Consider the following 21,103-nt stretch of genomic DNA (forward strand, 5'->3'; position numbering starts at 1 on the left):
CCTGGTGCCCCCCCTCCCCCAGCTACAGGCTTGCTTTCACTCCAAAATTTAAAGCACTAGTTTAGAACCCTGATTGTGGTGCAAAAGCTTGACTACCGTTTCGTAGATGTTCCTAATGCATGGCTATGCCGTGCAGGGCCACCCAAGACGGACAGGTCATGGCAGAGAGTTCTGACAAAATGTGGTCCACTGGAGAAGGAAATGGCAACCCACTCCAGTATTCTTGCCAAAAAAAACCCATGGAACATATCACAAGGCTAAAAGATATGATGCCAGAAGATGAGCCCCTCAGGTTGGAAGGCATCCAATATACTACTGGGGAAGAGCAGAGGGTATTTCCAAGTAGCGCCAGAAAGAGTGAAGCGGCTGGGCCAAAGCCGAAAGGACACTCAGCTGTGGATGTGTCTGGTGGTGAAAAGAAAATCCGATGCTGTAAAGAACAATATTGTTTAGGAACCTGGAATGTCAGATCAATGAATCAAGGTAAGCTGGAGGTGGTCAAACATGAGATGGCAAGATTGAACATCGACATCTTGGGAATCAGCGAACTAAAATGGACAGGCATGGACAAATTTAATTCAGGAGACCATCATATCTACTACTGTGGGCAGGAATCCCTTAGAAGAAATGGAGTAGCACTCATAGTCAACAAAAGGGTGGGAAAAGCAGTACTGGGGTACAATCTCAAAAACGATAGAATGATCTCAGTACGAATCCAAGGCAAACCATTCAACATCACAGTAATTCAAGTCTATGCCCCAACCACTGATGCCGAAGAAGCTGAGGTTGATCGGTTCTATGAAGACCTACAACACCTTCTAGAACTAACACCAAAAAAAGATGTTCTCTTCATCATAGGGGATTGGAATGCTAAAGTAGGAAGTCAAGAAATCACTGGGATAACAGGCAGGCATGGCCTTGGTGCACAAAATGAAGCAGGACAAAGGCTAATAGAGTTTTGCCAGGAGAACACGCTGATTATAGCAAACACTCTTTTCCAACAGCACAAGAGGCGACTCTACACATGGACATCACCAGATGGTCAATATCGAAATCAGATTGATTATGTCCTTTGCAGCCAAAGATGAGAAGCCCTATACAGTCAGTAAAAACAAGACCTGGAGCTGACTGTGGCTCAGATCATGAGCTTCTTGTTGCAAAATTTCAGCTTAAATTGAAGAACGTAGGGAAAACCACTAAACCATTCAGGTATGACCTAAATCATATCCCTTATGAATATACAGTAGAGGTGAGGAATAGATTTAAGGGATCAGACCTGATAGACAGAGTGCCTGAGGAACTATGGACGGAGGTCCGTAACATTGTTCAGGAAGCAGCAACGAAATCCATCCCAAAGAAAAAGAAATGCAAGAAAGTCAAGTGGCTGTCTGATGAGGCTTTACAAGTAGCTGAAGAAAGAAGGGAAGCGAAAAGCAAGGGAGAAAGGGGAAGATATATCCAACTGAATGCAGAGTTCCAGAGAATAGCAAGGAGAGACAAGAAGGCCTTCTTAAATGAACAATGCAAAGAAATAGAGGAAAACAACAGAATGGGAAAGACTAGAGATCTCTTCAAGAAAATTGGAGATCTCAAGGGAACGTTTTGTGCAAAGACGGGCATGATAAAGGACAAAGAAGGCAGGGACCTAACAGATGCAAATGAGATTAAGAAGAGGTGGCAAGAATACACAGAAGAACTATACAGGAAAGATCTGAATGTCCCTGATAGCCATGATAGTGCGGCCACTGAACTTGAGCCGGACATCCTAGAGAGTGAAGTCAAGTGGGCCTTAGGAAGCATTACTAACAACAAAGCTAGCGGAGATGACAGTATTCCAGCTGAGCTATTTAAAATCCTAAAAGATGATGCTGTTAAAGTGCTGCATTCAATATGCCAACAAATTTGGAACACTCAACAATGGCTGCAAGACTGGAAAAGGTCGGTTTATATTCCAATTCCAAAGAAGGGCAACGCCAAAGAGTGTTCAAACTACCATACAATTGCGCTCATTTCACATGCCAGCAAGGTGATGCTCAAAATCCTACAAGCTAGGCTTCAGCAGTATGCGAACCGAGAACTACTGGAAGTACAAGCTGGGTTTCGAAGAGGCAGAGGAACTAGAGATCAAACCGCCAACGTTCGCTGCATCATGGAGAAAGCAAGAGAATTCCAGAAAAACGTCTCTTTCTGCTTCATTGACTACGCTAAAGCCTTTGATTGTGTGGATCACAACAAACTGTGGCAAATTCTTAAAGTGATGGGAGTACCAGACCACCTTACCTGTCTCCTGAGAAACCTGTACGAGGGTCAAGAAGCAACAGTAAGAACCACACATGGAACAACCGAGTGGTTCAAAATTGGGAAAGGAGTACGACAAGGCTGCATATTGTCACCCTGCTTATTTAACTGATATGCAGAGTACATCATAAGAAACGCCGGGTTGGATGAATCACAGGTTGGAATTAAGATTGCCGGGAGAATTATCAACAACCTCCGATATGCAGACGATACCACCCTAATGGCAGAAAGTGAAGAGGATCTAAAGAGCCTCTTGTTGAGGGTGAAAGAGGAGAGTGCAAAAGCTGGTTTGAAACTCAACATTAAAAAAACTAAGATCATGGCATCTGGCCCCATCACTTCTTGGCATATAGAAGGGGAAGAAATGGAAGCTGTGGCAGATTTTACTTTCTTGGGCTCCAAGATCACCGCAGACGGTGACTGTAGCCATGAAATTCAAAGACGCTTGCTCCTTGGGAGGAAAGCTATGGCAAACCTAGACAGCATAGTAAGAAGCAGAGACATCACCTTGCCGACAAAGGTCCGTCTAATCAAAGCTATGGTTTTCCCAGTAGTAATGTATGGCTGTGAGAGCTGGACTGTAAGGAAGGCTGAGCGCCGAAGAATTGATGCTTTCGAACTGTGGTGCTGGAGAAGACTCTTACGAGTCCCCTGAACTGCAAGGAGGTCAAATCAGTCAATCCTAAAGGAAATCAACCCTGAGTGCTCATTGGAAGGACAGATACTGAAGCTGAAGCTCAAATATTTTGGCTACCTAATGCGAAGAGAAAACTCTCTGGAAAAGACCCTGATGCTGGGGAAGACTGAAGGCAAAAGGAGAAGGGGACGACAGAGGATGAGATGGCTAGATAGCATCACCGATGCAATGAATATGAACTTGAGCACACTCCGGGAGAGAGCGCAGGACAGGAAGGCCTGGCCTGCTATGGTCCATGGGGTCACGAAGAGTCGGACACGACTGAACGACTGAACAACAAATCTAATAATACCACTGGGCTACCTTGCAAGGCTGGGGTGAGCCCCCGTCTTTCGGCCCCTCCCGAACCTGCAGTTATGGGGATAGGCTCCATTGGTTTGTATTTACATTGGCATCGGCCAATTTCTAAAATGCTTAAAGCCTAAACAAGATGAAAATACATTTTCACACGAAAGAAAGCCCTGTGTTAGAAAGAATTTGAAGTCCTATCTTTGCTTCTACATTTCAGGGAGGGGAGGGGAGAGAGACCACGCTGGTGCCCAGTGGCAGCCATGCGAAAAGCCAGGATTTGACCACTGTTTAACAATGAGCTGCTGTCACTTCTATCCTGACAACAACAGAAATTGCATCCAAAGATGCCAGGAATTCAGATCTCCACTGTAATTGTCTCTCTATAATTTTTAAATCTCTGGAACCAGACCTTAAAAAAACAGACAGGAAGTCTAAGCGCTGACTTTGCACTGTACTAAGCAAAGGGCATATTGGGCAATAGACACAGAAAAACAGTAGACTGGCACTTCCTTTGATTACAGACTGGACTGCACGGGTACTTTTGATACCATGACTATCTCGAGCCGCTAGGTAATACTACACAATTTGACTTCAGTTGGGTAGGTGCACCACCTAAAATTAATCTCTGCCTCTGCTAATATAAAGACTGCATTTCTGCTCTCTGTCTAACCAGGAACCTGTGGGTTTCACCCAAGGCAAGAGAAAGACCTGGATTACAGCCAACATTTATGTTTTCAGAAATGGGCATGGAAATGTGGTTGAAGTAATAATGGACCATTTGTTTTTCCACTCTTAGCACAAGAAGCATGGGCAAGTTAAATAATAACAACAACAATTTTTAAAGAAAGACTGAAGAGGAAAATTCTCATACAAGACCTAAATTTTAAGGACTGTGAACTTCTCAACAACTTCAAAATCCACAGTTTGGTAATACTTTCGTTAGGACCAACCAAAATGCCAGAAAATATTGTGGATGCTTCTGAGTTGTCCAAAACCCTTCATCAGGCTTATTGGTAAATAAAATACCACGGCAATGTCAGGAGGTTTCCATTTTTGCCATGCAGTATAGCTCTCCAGAGGGCATATCTGGTCTTCTGACCAACTGGACCACTAATGCCATGTGTTAATCTGGTACTAAAAGAGTTAACAAAGGGCATCTGTACACCTTCCTAAAACCCGGCATTTAAAACAGGGCTTTCTGCTTCTGTTTTAAATGCAGGATCAAAGGACTCCCTTTTTCACCAGCTTCCTTCCCCCCGCCCCTTTCCCCACTCCTTCTCCCTTGTAGCTGAGTCTTCTATTATCTTTCATTGATCTCGCTCCTCTTCTTGCCGCTTTTACTGTTTTCACGGAGGAAACTGAAGCAGAACACAATGGGGTAATTTGATAGCTCATTATCTTCGATCTATTTAAAAACGGAACAAAAGGCATTTAGTGCAGGAGATGCCTGGGATGATCACTGCATCATGTAAAGAGCCCACAAACTTCTGTGAAGGATCAATCTCAATCACAGGATAAAAGCCTGGTGTGAAGGAGCCCAAAGAGTAAAGATGGCTAATTTGATCTGGAATGGTTGAATGACCTGAGTGAGGGTTTTGGGGAAACCTACAAGAAGAGCCCCTAAAAGATCCCAGGCTCATAACCAGTTTTATATTCTAGACTCTTGACCCCTGGGCGAGAAGACCTTGAAGTTTGATTCTATGCTTATTGATATTATTTCACTATCTGAGACTCTAACTAAGATTTTGCAGGACTGTGTTTGAAGAAAGGGAAAAAATGCAGCTGTCTTTACAAGCGGCTTCACAGAGCTTGTTCAAGGCCACGATGTGCTGGCAGAGTGTCTAAGGGCATAATCCTATGCATGTTTAGACAGAGAAAAAGCATACAACTCCCAGCATTCCCCAGCCAGCATGGGTGGCTGGGAAATGCTGGGAGCTGTAGGCCTTTTCTCTGGCTGGGGAATGCTGGGAGTTGTAGGCCTTCTCTCTGGCTGGGGAATGCTGGAAGTTGTAGGCTTTTTCTCTGGCTAAATATGCGTAAGATTGCACCCTTAGTGAGATGAACAGAAGAACTGAGCATGCTCAGATGCCTACTAAGAGGAGGAAAAGTACTATTTTGACATCTTGTGGTATACACCTGCTGATAAGAGAATGTCCTTACTTGATGCACGAGCGACAACTAGGAGGAGGTATTTGGGCAGATGTGACCAAAAATGGCCAAAGATGACGGAGAGTTCAAAGAAGATATACCACGGAAGAATGTGTCAATCAAGATAACATGCCCAGATGGCAGACTTTGGGCCATGTTTTGGGACATTTCAAAGTAACCCATTTGTAATGGTGCCAGATATGTTCCCCAAACGCATGAAATCATGGGAGGTAGATGAGACATCTGACTTCTGATTAGTGAGCGAATGCTCTAACCACACGCCCCCCATTTTGATTGGAAGATGGTTGTCTCATTGCTCCTTGGGGCCCCGCCTTTGACCAGAGCAAGTGTATAAAAGCACAGGTCATGAGAGCTCACTGCTGCTCTTGCTCCTGCCTCTGCTGTTCCTGCTGCTACTGTTACTTCACTCTTTCTGCCATGCCACCAGACCCAAGGATCTGGGTAACTATGGGCCTCTGTAGAATCTTGGACTTTGGAACTTAGAATATTTTCTGAAAGGTAGGACTTAAAATATTTTCTGAAAGTAGAATTTAGAATTATTTCTCAGTTTGGGATTTAAGACTTATTTCTGAGCTTGAGACGTGGAGGTTATTTCTGAGAATGGGATTTGGAATCCCATCTTCAGAATGGGCATTTGGAATTATTTCCAGGTCTTGGGTTTCACTCTAACTTCTTTCTACCTCCGGGTGAATGACTGGATACGAAGGTGGTGGTGACGAGAGAGATTTGGATTCTGGGACCACGGGGCTATACTTCCTGGAAGATGGACTGTTGGCAAGGGATGGGTTGCACCTCATAAAGGATGGGAAGAATGTGTTTGGCCACAGCATGAAGAACTTTATCAGGAGGGCTTGAAACTGAATCCTATGGGGAAGGGAGACGTAAAGTTGGGGGTAACAATGGAGGAAGGCTCATGCACCGCAATGGAGAGAACAGCTCTAATAGCGCCCAATAATAGTCCTCACAAACATGTAGGAAGGAAGCCAGACTATGAAGCACATGGTCTTTGATGGCTATATACTAATGCCCAGAGTATGGGAAACAAACAGAATGAACTTGAACTCTTAATACAGGAGGGAAATTATGACTTGATAGGTGTAACTGAGACTTGGTGGGATGAGTCTCATGACTGCAATACAACAATTGAAGGGTATAACTTGTTCAAAAAGAACAGTACAAACAGAAAGGGAGGTGGGGTTCCACGATATGTTAAAAATACATATCTCTGCACAGAAATACAGGAGGATGGGCTTGGTAGCCCCATCGTGAGCATCTAGGTTGAAATAAATGGAGCAAAGAATAAAAGGAACCTGGTGGCCGGAGTCTACTACCGGCCACCCAATCAAGGAGAAGACGATGAAACTTTTGAAAAGCAATTTGCCAATGTTTCAAGGAAGCATGGTGTAGTAGTAATGGGGGACTTCACTTTCCCCGATATTTGTTGGGAGAGAAATTCTGCAAAACATGGCCCCTCCAGGAAATTCCTGACTTGTGTTGCGGATAACTTCCTCCTACAGAAAGTAGATGAAAGAACTAGAGGGTCGGCTATCCTTGACTTGATCCTAACCAACAGAGATGACTTAATGGATAAAGTAGCAGTTACAGGAACTCTGGGGGAAAGCGACCATGTTAGACTTGAGTTCTTGGTTCTAAAGGAAGCAAAAGCCAAGTGTAGCCAAATGCGTACCCTGGATTTTAGGAAAGCTGATTTTAATAAACTCAGAACAATGATCAGTAAGGTCCCATGGCAAGTGACTCTAACGAGAAATGGAGTCCATGATGAGAGGGAGTTTTTAAAAAAGGAAATTGTAAAGGCACTATTACAAACAATTCCAACAAGAAAAAGAGGTGGGAGACAACAGAAGAAGCCAATGTTGCTTCACAAAAAGCTTACAGATGACCTGAAAACAAAAAAGGACACATATAGGAAGTGGAAGGAAGGCCAAGAAACAAAGGAAGGGTACAGGCAGGTAGCACAGAATGGTAGGGATGGCATCAGGAAGGCTAAAGCTGAGAACGAGCTGAGGTCAGCGAGGGAGGCTAAAAGGAACAAAAAGGCTTTCTTCAGATACATGTTTAGTAAAAGACAGAGGAAAGGAATGGTGGTTCAACCATAAATAAGGGTGGCAAAATGATAACAGATGACAAAGAAAAGGCAGAAGTGCTCCATTCCTACTTTGGCTCAGTTTTCTCCCAAAAGAGGGTCTGTGACCCCACCCTGGCAAAGGCGAAGTACAGGCTGAAGGGGCAGCATTGCAGCTTGAGATTGATAGGCATATGGTCAAGGAACACCTAATTACTTTGGAACCAATTACCTAGGGAGGTGGTAGGCTCTCCCACACTGGAGACATTCAAGATGAGGCTGGACAGCCATCTGTCAGGGATGCTCTCACTTGGATTCCTGCATTGAGCAGGGGGTTGGACTCGATGGCCTTAGAGGCCCATTCCAACCCTACTATTCTATGATTCTATGATTCACGTGCCTAGAGGAACCTAGTAATGCTTTGGCGTAGCTTTTATATTCAAGTAAGGCGCAGGAGGAAGTTATTAACACTTAAGTTTTATTTAAGTTTAGTTTTGTTTTAGTTGAGCTGTAACCCGCAAGTAGTAAACAGGAGAAAGTTGGAAGGAGGAGTCATAACAATGTTAGAAGCTCAAGCCGTTCTCCTATTAGCCAAATTAATAAAACGAGCTTTGGCAATTGAAATTCTTTTAATTAATCTTCTATTTTTGCTGCATTATCTTTCCCTGTAATTATAAAGTTTCTAACGCTCATATAACCACCATGCCACTTTTTTTAGATTTTGTATTTTTCTGAAATAAAGCCTTAAATAGATTTCAATTTACAGTTTTGTCTGTAGTGATGTTTGTCTCCTGGGATTAGCTTGGTTACCCACTGGGGTGCTTCAGACCCATTTGGTGCAGGCTCTGAAGTTAAACAGAACCAAATTTACACCATGGCCCCTTGCCATCCTCCAGCAAGTCAATGCCACTTAGAAACTGGACCTGCCTGGTGCAACAAAGCTTCACCTGGTCTTTCATGTCTCCCAGTTAAAGACCTACATGTTGCTTCCATGACTTCACTATTTCCCCCAGTTCAGGACTGGGGTCATGAACCGTATTGTTATGGTGCACTCTGGAAGTCAAAAAGAGCTGCAGCTGGCTGCACTACTTCAGTGGGAGAGCTAAGGTCCTTCGGAGGGTTCCTGGAAACTGGCAGAGCAGGTTGGTGCCCAGGGAAACCCCATGCATTCCACCACGCCTACCCTGGCAAGCTTGGTCCTTAAATGGTGTGGAGAATATCCCCTATCATAGGAGGGAGTACTATCAGAAGCTGCCAGGGTTTGATCTCAGGACCTTTGAATCTCTGCTCAGCTGCCCTATGTAGGGAGCCACAGAACTGCAAGTTGGAGCAGCTGCATTGGCAGTCAAATACCATGACCCCTGGCCTTGTCCTTGCCTCCAGCTTCTGGATTTCTCCTTGATGCTGATTCCTGCCTTGCTCCCTGTTCTGGGATCTGACTGGTTCCTTGGCTCTGACTCTGTGCTTCTTTCTTAACTTTCACCTCCTGACTTAGCTCCTGGTTCCCAGTGCCTTGCTTATCTTAGGCTGCTGCCTGCAATTCAACATTGGGGTGGCCCTAGCCTACGGCCATATGCGGTCCAATTTTAGAAGTGGTCTGTGTGCAGACCTCTGCCAAGAGCAACCTGTCCTTTCCCTGGCAGGCCATTGGATGGGAAGGAAGAGGGAGAGAGGAAAAAGGAGGTGGCAGAAAGAAAAGGGGGTGACTCACCCACTTTTGGCTCTGGCACTGCCCACAGCTGGCTTCGGCCCTGCTCACTGCAGACACGTGGCTCCCAGCAGATTACCCATGAAGTAATATGACCTTCAAAAGAAAAAAAAGGTTGCCCACCCCTTCCCTAGAGCCTCCCAAAAATGCTACACAGAGGGCCAGGGCACCCTCCTGAACGGGGTGGGCTGGGCGCTGCAGGCTGAGTGGATCCCTAAAACCTGGGTAGACTCATGGAGGCACCTTATGCATGGTCCATGCCTTGATTGGTGGAACCCAATGTCAACAAGGTTGAGGGTGCAGGCCTACCTGCGGTGTACCACCATTGTACCAGTGTCCCGCTTCTACCCCTGCTGCTATACCAGCCGCAGCAAGGACAAGAGAAAGGGGCCAGAAGGAAGGAGCCATGAATGAGGCTGGAGAAAGGAGCCCTTACCCTCCCCACGCAGGCAGGGCAAGCTAAGAGTTGTGAGCCTTGTGGTGCTCATCAAGGGACAGGCAGAAGACAAGTGGCCCAAAGACAGAAGGGAGGAGGGACAGCATGCTACGGGCCACTAGAGGGCATTCTGGTCTAGGGAATGCAGAGCAGAGTCTTCGATATGGTAGCCTGGCACTTAAAGACTTCACAAACATGGTAAAGGAACTAGTAACGGAGGTGGCCCTTCTCCCAATCAGAAGCTGTGGGGAAATTCCAAAGGCACTCAGAATATGCTCAAAGGCCAAGTAAACATAGGGCTTAGCCTTGACCAAGCACTTCAAGATAAGTAATCCTGTAAATCCCTAGTTGCTTAACCTGTTACCTCTTTATCATGAAATAATACATTATTCAACTGCCCATTTCTCCTCCCTTGGCTCATCCTCCCAGATCTAAGTTCTTAATCATGGGGCTTGGTGGTGGGGGGTGGAGTGTCAGCATACAAATGCGGAGCAATTATACATGAAAGCTTCTCTTTTACTAAGTCCAAAAATATGCCTCCTTAGCATATTTTTGCAGGGTTGTTGTTGCTGCTGCTGCTGCTGCTGCTGCTGCTGCTGTTGTTTTAATTTAGTGGTGGGGAGATGAAATACTGAGCTGCATGTATTATCCATATGCAGATGCATTAAAGTCTCCAGGCTCTGTTAATTCTCCTTTTCTGAATTCTTCATTTTCTTTGTTTACCAAGAAAATCACTATTGCAAAAATTAGGAGCATAAATACTTTTTAGTAGTGGCTTCTAGTTCACTTTTTATTTTATTTTTTAAAAGGAGGGAAGAAATGACCATAGCTATCTTTTAAGGAAGGACATTCACATTTACTAACAAATTCAATTTAGGACTAATAGCGGTGGCAACACCTTTGGTCAGTTTTAGCTGAAGTGGTGTATATTTCTTCATATAACATGAAGACTATTCAGGCATTCAAAAATGTAAGCATGGAGGAGATATAGGAATGTGCATGCCAGACCCACCCTCTCCATATTTGACTTTCCTGCATCTAGTGGGAAGGTCTGAAGGGAGAGTGTAACCATGTTTGACTGAACATGGTTACAGTCTTCCCTGCAATTGGGAACCCTGGTCACACAACTTAGTTACTGCCTAGATGAGAGACCACTTTGGAACCCAATGAACCTCCCCGCCCCTTGAGCTCCATCACAGAAGAAAAGTGGGGTACTAATATAATGCATACATAATACATGTGTACATATTACAAAACATTTGGAGGCTATGATTAAATCCTGATTAAACCTGGAACAGAGATTACATTAGTAAGAGGGTTTACAAAACAATGCTGGTTACCTGTGAGAAGGAATTGCCAATAGCCTTTCCCATGTTCTCTCACTCATGCTTTACGGGAATTACCACCACAACTGGCAATTGGACAAAGGGGCTTCCATCACTGGCACATACCCGTTGAGAACCACTGATTTATACTGAGATCTTTTCTAGATCTCTCAGTTGTTATCTGCTTGCATATTGTGTTCAGAACCTTTTGCTGTTTTTCTTATAATATCTAATAAAAGTGCTCTCCACAAACAATTCAATCCCTAGGCTTTTCTTTCTGGTCTCTGCCTTGTCCTAAACTTTGTCTTCATTTGTACCCATCCCTTCTCTAGAAGTATGAGTGGAACAGGTTCCAAGTTGGTTCTCATGGTTCATATCTTCCAAAAAGCATCACAGCCAGGAAGGCCCTCCAGGAAAATGCCCTTATCCTGCCTCCATCACAAGCACAATTAATCAAAAAGCGAAGAGCCATGACTACTGGAGATTGCTATAGAGTCTGAAACCGGCTGGCTCCCTCTGACTCATTTTTCAACACAATGTCGAATTGGCCCATTTGAACGGAAGATCTAATGCCAGCATTTAAAAAGGGGCTGTCTGGCAAGGTCCTGAGTCCCTAATTTCATTATCAGAGACGTTTTAAATTATGAGAGGTTTGTAACAGAGATTCAGTAAACGAAGCACTCATGTTGTCATTATGCTGCAGGGTTGTGCATTGTTTTTCAAGGCTTCCAAGGGGTGGGGGGGGGGAGAAAGAGAGATGTCAGTTGTGCTCTGCTGAACAATGAGCATGTAATGGCCAAAAGAGCCGTGAGGGGCAGTCATGTGTGTTTATCCACATCCCCTCCCCTGTCCACATATAAAGTGGAGGGTGGGGTGAGGTCTAAAAGCCACAATAGGACATTTTTACATATATTCTTCATCTAAGCATATACATGAATACAAGTCCCTTCTTTCTCGCATACACTCATTTGCACACACTGCACACAAGATGCTCAATTTCTAGTGAACATGCTATTTTAAAGTAATAATTAAGGGAAATGACACCTGCTCTTGGATGATTCTTCTAGAGCTGATGGTCTAAATGTAAGAGTAATGGGACGAGGAGTTGCAGGCTTGCATGCAAGAGAGGTGAATTTGGTTTCATCTCAGCAAAGCCAGCAATCTCTTGCAGCAGTATGTGTCTATAAGAAAAGTCTGCCCATTCAGAAAAAAAAACCCCGCCAGGGGAATGCATTAAAAAACCTTGTGTGCCATTTTAAATTATTGATTGCAGTCACGGTACCTTTTACATGCTACCCCCTTGAAAGGTGACACTTTCTTTGTGATCAACCTCCCATCATTTCAGCCGATGTGGAGATGATCTGAATATTTGTCATCATATTCTCACCCCAGTTATGTATCTGCATATTGCCTGGAAGATGACACCAGTATTTTGGTATTTTCATCTAGTAATTTCTGCAGAGCTCAGACAATAGATACTTATTCCACAAACACATTTATCACTTATTGACAAGTTCTTGTGCTAATTGTATTCCAGGGGCATGATACTGAGGTCCAGTGGGAATTTTTCTATTTTCATGAAAGCATTTGGGTCATGTGCACCCTGCTCTAAGAAACATAATAGGCTGCAGGAAATTGTTTGTAGATGAAATATCTACAGTATTTCTTGGGGATAAAAGTTTGCATAGTTTGGTAGAATGGATTTTACAGATGTGTGTTGCCGTTCCTCTCAAGCTAAGGACCAATGAACATGAATCTGTGGCTTATGGCAGTTGCTTTGCTGTTCTACTTACATCATTTCCTTGAAGTTGGTAAAAACGTATTTTTCCATGCCTTGTTGCTCTTGGGGTTTTACATACCACCACAAACCATATCGAGCAAAGAAAGATTTAAGGCATGAAGAGCTGCCCATTCTTCTGGCAGAACAGGAAATATCTCTAGAAATAGAAACAGATTTGTGGTGGGGTAGGGGGAGTTGGTACTGGGGAGAACAAGTTTCCCTCATAATTTTTAGAGGAAGTGGATGGAATACACTGTCAGAATTCTATTTTATCTGGTAAGGTCAAGTATTCCTCTCTTCCAGTTATTTCTTGTTAATGAATGAATCTATTGTCCATATTGCCTTCGCATAAAAACTGAAGAAATCTGAATGGGACATCACTGTTCATCCCATATTTAAACCTGTATATTCCCATTGCATGTTGATAAGGATGCTCTGGAACATTATAGCCTTAGGAATTGAAATATTTGACTGATGCCTTAGAAATTCAACTATTTCCTCCCCTGACACCAATATTAACTAGTAACCCATAAGGGGACCAGGCATTTATTTATTTAATAAATTTATATACTGCTTATCATATTTAAGTCTATCTATCTATCTATCTATCTATCTATCTATCTATCTATCTATGCAGTTTGCATGGAGATTAAAATACATCTCAAAGTCAATATGCATTCAAATCTATCATGAGAAATACAAAAACATTTATATAAAACATTTATGAAAACATTAAAACCAAATACACAGTGCCATAGTTAATAAACAAACATGTATCCATTTCACCCCTTCATGGATCACTGCCTTGTTGTGGCGAAGGGGCTTGCATAACTCAGTGAAGCCATAAGCTATGCTGTGCAGGGCCACCCAAGACGGACAGTTCATGGCAGAGAGTTCTGACAAAATGTGGTCCACTGGAGAAGGAAATGGCAACCCACTCCAGTATTCTTGCCAAGAAAACCCCATGGAACGTATCACAAGGCTAAAAGATATGATGCCGGAAGATGAGACCCTCAGGTCGGAAGGTGTCCAATATACTACTGGGGAAGAGCAGAGGGTATTTCCAAGTAGCGCCAGAAAGATTGAAGCGGCTGGGCCAAAGCCGAAAGGACAGTCAGCTGTGGATGTGTCTGGTGGTGAAAAGGAAATCCGATGCTGTAAAGAACAATATTGTTTAGGAACCTGGAATGTCAGATCAATGAATCAAGGTAAGCTGGAGGTGGTCAAACATGAGATGGCAAGATTGAACATCGACATCTTGGGAATCAGCGAACTAAAATGGACAGGCATGGGCGAATTTAATTCAGGTGACCATCATATCTACTATTGTGGGCAAGAATCCCTTAGAAGAAATGGAGTAGCACTCATAGTCAACAAAAGGGTGGGAAAAGCAGTACTGGGGTACAATCTTAAAAACGATAGAATGATCTCAGTACGAATCCAAGGCAAACCATTCAACATCACAGTAATTCAGGTCTATGCCCCAACCACCGATGCCGAAGAAGCTGAGGTTAATCGGTTCTATGAAGACCTACAACATCTTCTAGAACTAACACCAAAAAAAGATGTCCTCTTCATCATAGGGGATTGGAATGCTAAAGTAGGAAGTCAAGAAATCACCGGGATAACAGGCAGGCATGGCCTTGGTGTACAAAATGAAGCAGGACAAAAGCTAATAGAGTTTTGCCAAGAGAACATGCTGATCATAGCAAACACTCTTTTCCAACAGCACAAGAGATGACTCTACACATGGACATCACCAGATGGTCAATATCGAAATCAGATTGATTATGTCCTTTGCAGCCAAAGATGGAGAAGCTCTATACAGTCAGTAAAAACAAGACCTGGAGCTGACTGTGGCTCAGATCATGAGCTTCTTGTTGCAAAATTTCAGCTTAAATTGAAGAACTTAGGGAAAACCACTAAACCATTCAGGTATGACCTAAATCATATCCCTTATGAATATACGGTGGAGGTGAGGAATAGATTTCAGGGATTAGACCTGATAGACAGAGTGCCTGAGGAACTATGGACGGAGGTCCGTAACATTGTTCAGGAGACAGCAACTCAATCCATCCCAAAGAAAAAGAAATGCAAGAAAGCCAAGTGGCTGTCTGATGAGGCTTTACAAGTAGCTGAGGAAAGAAGGGAAGGGAAAAGCAAGGGAGAAAGGGGAAGATATATCCAACTGAATGCAGAGTTCCAGAGAATAGCAAGGAGAGACAAGAAGGCCTTCTTAAATGAACAATGCAAAGAAATCGAGGAAAACAACAGAATGGGAAAGACTAGAGATCTCTTTAAGAAAATTGGAGATCTCAAGGGAACGTTTTGTGCAAAGACGGGCATGATAAAGGACAAAGAAGGCAGGGACCTAACAGAAGCAGATGAGATTAAGAAGAGGTGGCAAGAATACACAGAAGAACTATACAGGAAAGATCTGAATGTCTCTGATAGCCATGATAGTGCGGTCACTGAACTTGAGCCGGACATCCTAGAGAGTGAAGTCAAGTGGGCCTTAGGAAGCATTAGTAACAACAAAGCTAGCGGAGATGACAGTATTCCGGCTGAGCTATTTAAAATCCTAAAAGGTGATGCTGTTAAAGTGCTCCACTCAATATGCCAACCAATCTGGAACACTCAACAGTGGCCACAAGACTGGAAAAGGTCAGTTTACATTCCAATTCCAAAGAAGGGCAACGCCAAAGAGTGTTCAAAGTACCGCACAATTGCGCTCATTTCACATGCCAGCAAGGTGATGCTCAAAATCCTACAAGCTAGGCTTCAGCAGTATGCGAACCGAGAACTACTGGAAGTACAAGCTGGGTTTCGAAGAGGCAGAGGAATGAGAGATCAAATCACCAACGTTCACTGGATCATGGAGAAAGCAAGAGAATTCCAGAAAAACATCTATTTCTGCTTCATTGACTACGCTAAAGCCTTTGATTGTGTGGATCACAACAAACTGTGGCAAATTCTTAAAGTGATGGGAGTACCAGACCACCTTATCTGTCTCCTGAGAAACCTGTACAAGGGTCAAGAAGCAGCAATAAGAACCAGACATGGAACAACCGAGTGGCTCAAAATTGGGAAAGGAGTATGACAAGGCTGCATATTGTCACCCTGCTTATTTAACTGATATGCAGAGTACATCATGAGAAACGCCGGGTTGGATGAATCACAGGTTGGAATTAAGATTGCCGGGAGAATTATCAACAACCTCCGATATGCAGACGATACCACCCTAATGGCAGAAAGTGAAGAGGATCTAAAGAGCCTCTTGTTGAGGGTGAAAGAGGAGAGTGCAAAAGCTGGTTTGAAACTCAACATTAAAAAAACTAAGATCATGGCATCTGGCCCCATCACTTCCTGGCATATAGAAGGGGAAGAAATGGAAGCAGTGACAGATTTTACTTTCTTGGGCTCCAAGATCACCGCAGACGGTGACTGTAGCCATGAAATTCAAAGACGCTTGTTCCTTGGGAGGAAAGCTATGGCAAACCTAGACAGCATAGTAAGAAGCAGAGACATCACCTTGCCGACAAAGGTCCGTCTAATCAAAGCTATGGTTTTCCCAGTAGTAATGTATGGCTGTGAGAGCTGGACTTTAAGGAAGGCTGAGCGCCTAAGAATTGATGCTTTCGAACTGTGGTGCTGGAGAAGACTCTTACGAGTGCCCTGGACTGCAAGGAGGTCAAATCAGTCCATCCTAAAGGAAATCAACCCTGAGTGCTCATTGGAAGGACAGATACTGAAGCTGAAGCTCAAATATTTTGGCCACCTAATGCGAAGAGAAAACTCTCTGGAAAAGACCCTGATGCTGGGAAAGACTGAAGGCAAAAGGAGAAGGGGACAACAGAGGATGAGATGGCTAGATAGCATCACTGATGCAATGAATATGAACTTGAGCACACTCCGGGAGAGAGCGCAGGACAGGAAGGCCTGGCGTGCTATGGTCCATGGGGTCACGAAGAGTCGGAGACGACTGAACGACTGAACAACAACAACATCCATTTCAACCATCTGTGACTGCCAATTTAACAGGAAACGCTGCTTTATCATGCTCTGATTTTGGACACATCATCTGGCCTAGCTTGCATCACTGAGATGTGGTTAGATGCCACCCTGTTCTGTTGTAGGGATGAGGCATTTATTGTGCCATCAGCCTGCTTTGTTTATGGAATGCATGACATCATCGATGGATGATGGTCCAGACATCATCATCTTTTGAATGTATCCCTCCCATGTTTCCGTACCGCTTCTTCCATCTTTTTTCTTTCCACAGAAAATCCATTAAGAAGAAAAAGATGGAACTGCTGCACAATGCCTTCTGGGTGGTAGCACTAGGAGTCTACCATCTGGAAGCACCCTAAGGTGTATAAGATTTTCCTCCAGAAGCAGCTCTCGTATTGAAGAGCAAGATGGTGGCGGCAGCAACAGACTCATGGCCTCATTCATGCACGCTGTTCATGCCATCATTTGTTCCATAGCATTGTCATCGTTTCTCTGCTGGCTCTCATATTTTGTTTCAGAGCAAAGCCAGGGTGCTCTGAAGATGGGTCACTGCCATGGCTCACATATGGGAAGGAACAATGTGGACAAAAATCACCCTGCCACCTCATATCTCATTATCCCAGGGGTGGGAAAGGGCTGCTGCTCTTTGCACTTCTGGTGGCGTGAATGAGGAGGAAGAATGTGAATGGGACCCCTGTGCGATCAGCCATTCTCGTGGCAGCTCTGCCTCAGATGGGAAGTTATCTGCATGGTAGGGGGATGGGCTCGCATGTTCCCCCACCCTGCTGTGTTCAGCACTGGCGCCCAGGGATCATAAACTGGTGCTAAGTGAATGTGTCAGTGCTCTGAACTGATAAGGTATTTAGGAGGCACACCACAGTAGGGGCTGAGAACCCCTGCTTTATACAGGACAAAGCCAGTCAATACTGCAAGCAAACTTTAATCCCATTGAGAGTAATCCCGTAGGGTAGAGTGTGTCATGTATTCACTGTCCTGACTGAAGAGCAAGGGGCTAGACTAGAGTGCAAGTGGAGTATCTTCCAACATTAAGACCCTTTGTTAACTGCCCAATGACTGAGGGTCCTTTCAGATGAACGCCTCCTGGTGTTGTCAGTCAAAAGATATCGTGCAGCTATTCCATATTTTCCTTCTCAGCAGATTTGTTGTAGACTGAAGAAGCAGTGTGGAAACACTGGGGAGTTATAAGAAAGGCGACACTGCCAGGACCTCCCATAAAATCCTAAGAATAAGTCAATGCAGTTGCATGATAAAGCACCCTGAGTGAAAAGTGGGACATGTGAAAGTCGATTTCTTGCACATATGGAAGTGACAGTTACCTTGCTTTTGAGATCTGTATTTCCCTTTTTGGTGTTCTGCACAGTGGAGGCTGGTGGCTCTGATGTCACTGGGGCGGTGAATCCGTTCCGGGTTTCAGTCAGAACTCTAAGGAGCTATCCAAGGTGCAGATAGCTCCTTAAGAGTTCTGACTGGTTCTGACTGAAACTCGGAGTGGATTCACTACCCACTGACATTGGAGCCACCACTGTTTCTGCTTGTATGTGTGTGCCTGCAACTGAACAAAGAACAATTGCAGAGGGGAATATTCTGCCAGGCCAATCTGTATGCTGGAGAAGAAATGTTGGCAAACACAGAGCACTTCAGGATAATGTGAAGCACAGCAGGAATGTGATTTCAGATTGCACAGTCTTATAAATAATACAGCAGATACTTGGCAACTATGGGTTCTTTAGGACACACGCAGGCATTTCTTGCTGCATATTAGAACTGTAAAGCATGATCTCACTTCGGTAATGTTTATGTTTCAGAGAGAGACATTTATGGACAAATAATAATGAAAGGGTGCCGTTAGTTAAACAAAAATGTAAAAACATGAGTACAGAGATTCAGTTAACACCTTCACCAGGGTAATTACATTACATCTGATTCCATGGAATGCTGCTCCCTTCTACGTTGACTTTTACCGTGATTGAGCCTGCTTACCTCTCCTGTTCATTGGTTACACTTCCTTCTTTTCTTATAGTATCACCCCCAGGAGGCACAGCAATCTGGGTTTGACAGAAAGACACTGCTCACCTAACTCAAACATCCACCTGTTTTTTTCTGCATGAGGGTGTGATTATATTTCTCCACCTTTGATTTCACTTTTCCATTTCACATTCAGTTTAAGATTCTGTTACTCAACTGAATGTATCAATTTGCTAGCTCATGCTTTGTCTATATGCTCCTCCTCCTCACCATTGCTCTGGTTCTTTGTTTTTGTTAAACTCCATCTCTCTTTCTCCATTTCACATTTTTATGTTTTCCCCCCTCTTCTAGTTCCTACTTTTTAGCTCTCTCCTTCATAGCACAGACTCACTGGACTCCTTGTCTATAGACTACTGAGTCCCTAATATGGAGTTTTGCCTAAAAAAACAAAGCAACCGATTCTGTGAAGCAGGACAAGATAATCCCAGTATGTCACACAACTCTTCTGGGCTGTAATACAGTACACATTTACCTGAGAGAAGTCCTGTTGAACTCAGTTGAGTAGACATATATAAGATTGCGCTGAAAATATAAGTGCCTGGCCATTAAGATTGCCAGGGAAGTGATGCTTTGGGCGCTTGATAACTCCTTCTCCAATATCAGCAGCAACATGAAGAAGACCTTTGCTGTGCTAGCACCAATGTTATGGAATTCCTTCCCATAAAGATGTTCACTAATGCTCATCTCCAGTTGCTTTCACATTGTGTTTAATATTGTTTTTTATACTTTGTGTATGCTTAAATGTTGGAAGTTACTCTGATGCCAAGAAGGGCAAGATATAAATATTTTAAATATTAATAAATATATAATGTACATTGAAGAACCTAATCTGAGTTTTCTTCTAAGCATTGAACATTGATCCAAGAGGCCACTGAGTTCAAGGAGTTGTGAGATGTTATCTCAAGGGGGGTTTACTATCTTGGCATGGTTGCCAGAAAAAAATAAATACTGTCATTCAGAAATGTGTATTTCTTGAAAATGTGTCTGTCATACAGATTGATTGTATGTGTGTTTACTCAGAAGTAAGTTCTACTTGGTTCAATGGGATTTCTTCCCAGCTACATATGCAAAGAATGTAAAGTTAGACATGCTGTAACCAATGAAAGATGCAAGGAGGTGGAAATCATATTTTATAGGCTTACATATTTCACTTTAATTAAGAACGGATGGGCCTTAATGAGCCACAGAATATGTGCCAACATTTGCATGCCTTCCCAGAGATGTGTAACTTTTAAAGTGCATTGACTATTAATAGTGGGCATAATTAAAGCTTGCTTACATAGATAAGAAATTGTGTCAGCTTCACAGGAATTGTGACATTTCTTAATTTATTGCAGACAGGATGCAAAGGTTTGGGCAATGAACCAAGATTTTTTCTTTTTCTTTCTTTTTTTTTATGAGGATTTTGATATTGGGGGGGAGAAAGAAAGAAAGAAAGAAAGAAAGAAAGAAAGAAAGAAAGAAAACTGTTGGCAAGGGACGGGTTGCACCTCACAAAGGCTGGGAAGAATGTGTTTGGCCACAGCATGAAGAACTTTATTAGGAGGGCTTGAAACTGAATCCTACGGGGAAGGGAGACGTAAAGTTGGGGGTAACAATGGACAAAGGCTCATGCACCGCAACAGAGAGAACAGCTTTCATGGCGCCCAATAATAGTCTTCATAAGCATGTAGGAAGGAAGCCAGACTATGAAGCACATGGTCTTTGATGACTAATGCCCAGAGTACGGGAAGCAAACAGAACAAACTTGAACTCTTAATACAAGAGGGAAATTATGACTTGATAGGTGTAACTGAGACTTGGTGGAATGAGTCTCATGACTGCAATACAGCAATTGAAGGATATAACTTGTTCAAAAATAACAGTACAAACAGAAAGGGAGGTGGGGTTGCACTATGTTAAAAATACATATCTCTGCACAGAAATACAGGAGGAGGAGCTTGGTAGCCCCATCGAGAGCATCTGGGTTAAAATAAATGGAGCAAAGAATAAAAGGAACCTGGTGGCCGGAGTCTACTTCTCCAATCAAGGAGAAGACAAGGATGAAACTTTTGAAAAGCAAATAGCCAATGTTTCAAGGAACCATGATGTAGTAGTAATGGAGGACTTCAATTTCCCCGATATTTGTTGGGAGAGAAATTCTGCAAAACAGGGCCCCTCCAGGAAATTCCTGACTTGTGTTGCAGATAACTTCCTCCTACAGAAAGTAGAAGAAGGAACTAGAGGATTGGCTATCCTTGACTTGATCCTAACCAACAG

At 43.5% G+C, this 21,103-nt stretch overlaps 1 protein-coding gene across 1 annotated transcript in view; it reads right to left on the minus strand.

The window, feature by feature from the left end:
* C2H5orf63 (chromosome 2 C5orf63 homolog) overlaps positions 1-21,103 on the minus strand; it is an 87,232-nt gene that overhangs the window by 25,914 nt on the left and 40,215 nt on the right. The gene's annotated exons all lie outside the window — the stretch shown is intronic.

This window comes from Heloderma suspectum, chromosome 2 (genome assembly GCF_057233095.1).
Source record: "Heloderma suspectum isolate Gila_16-S chromosome 2, 16-S_ref, whole genome shotgun sequence".
In the NCBI taxonomy this organism is placed as follows: domain Eukaryota; kingdom Metazoa; phylum Chordata; class Lepidosauria; order Squamata; family Helodermatidae; genus Heloderma; species Heloderma suspectum.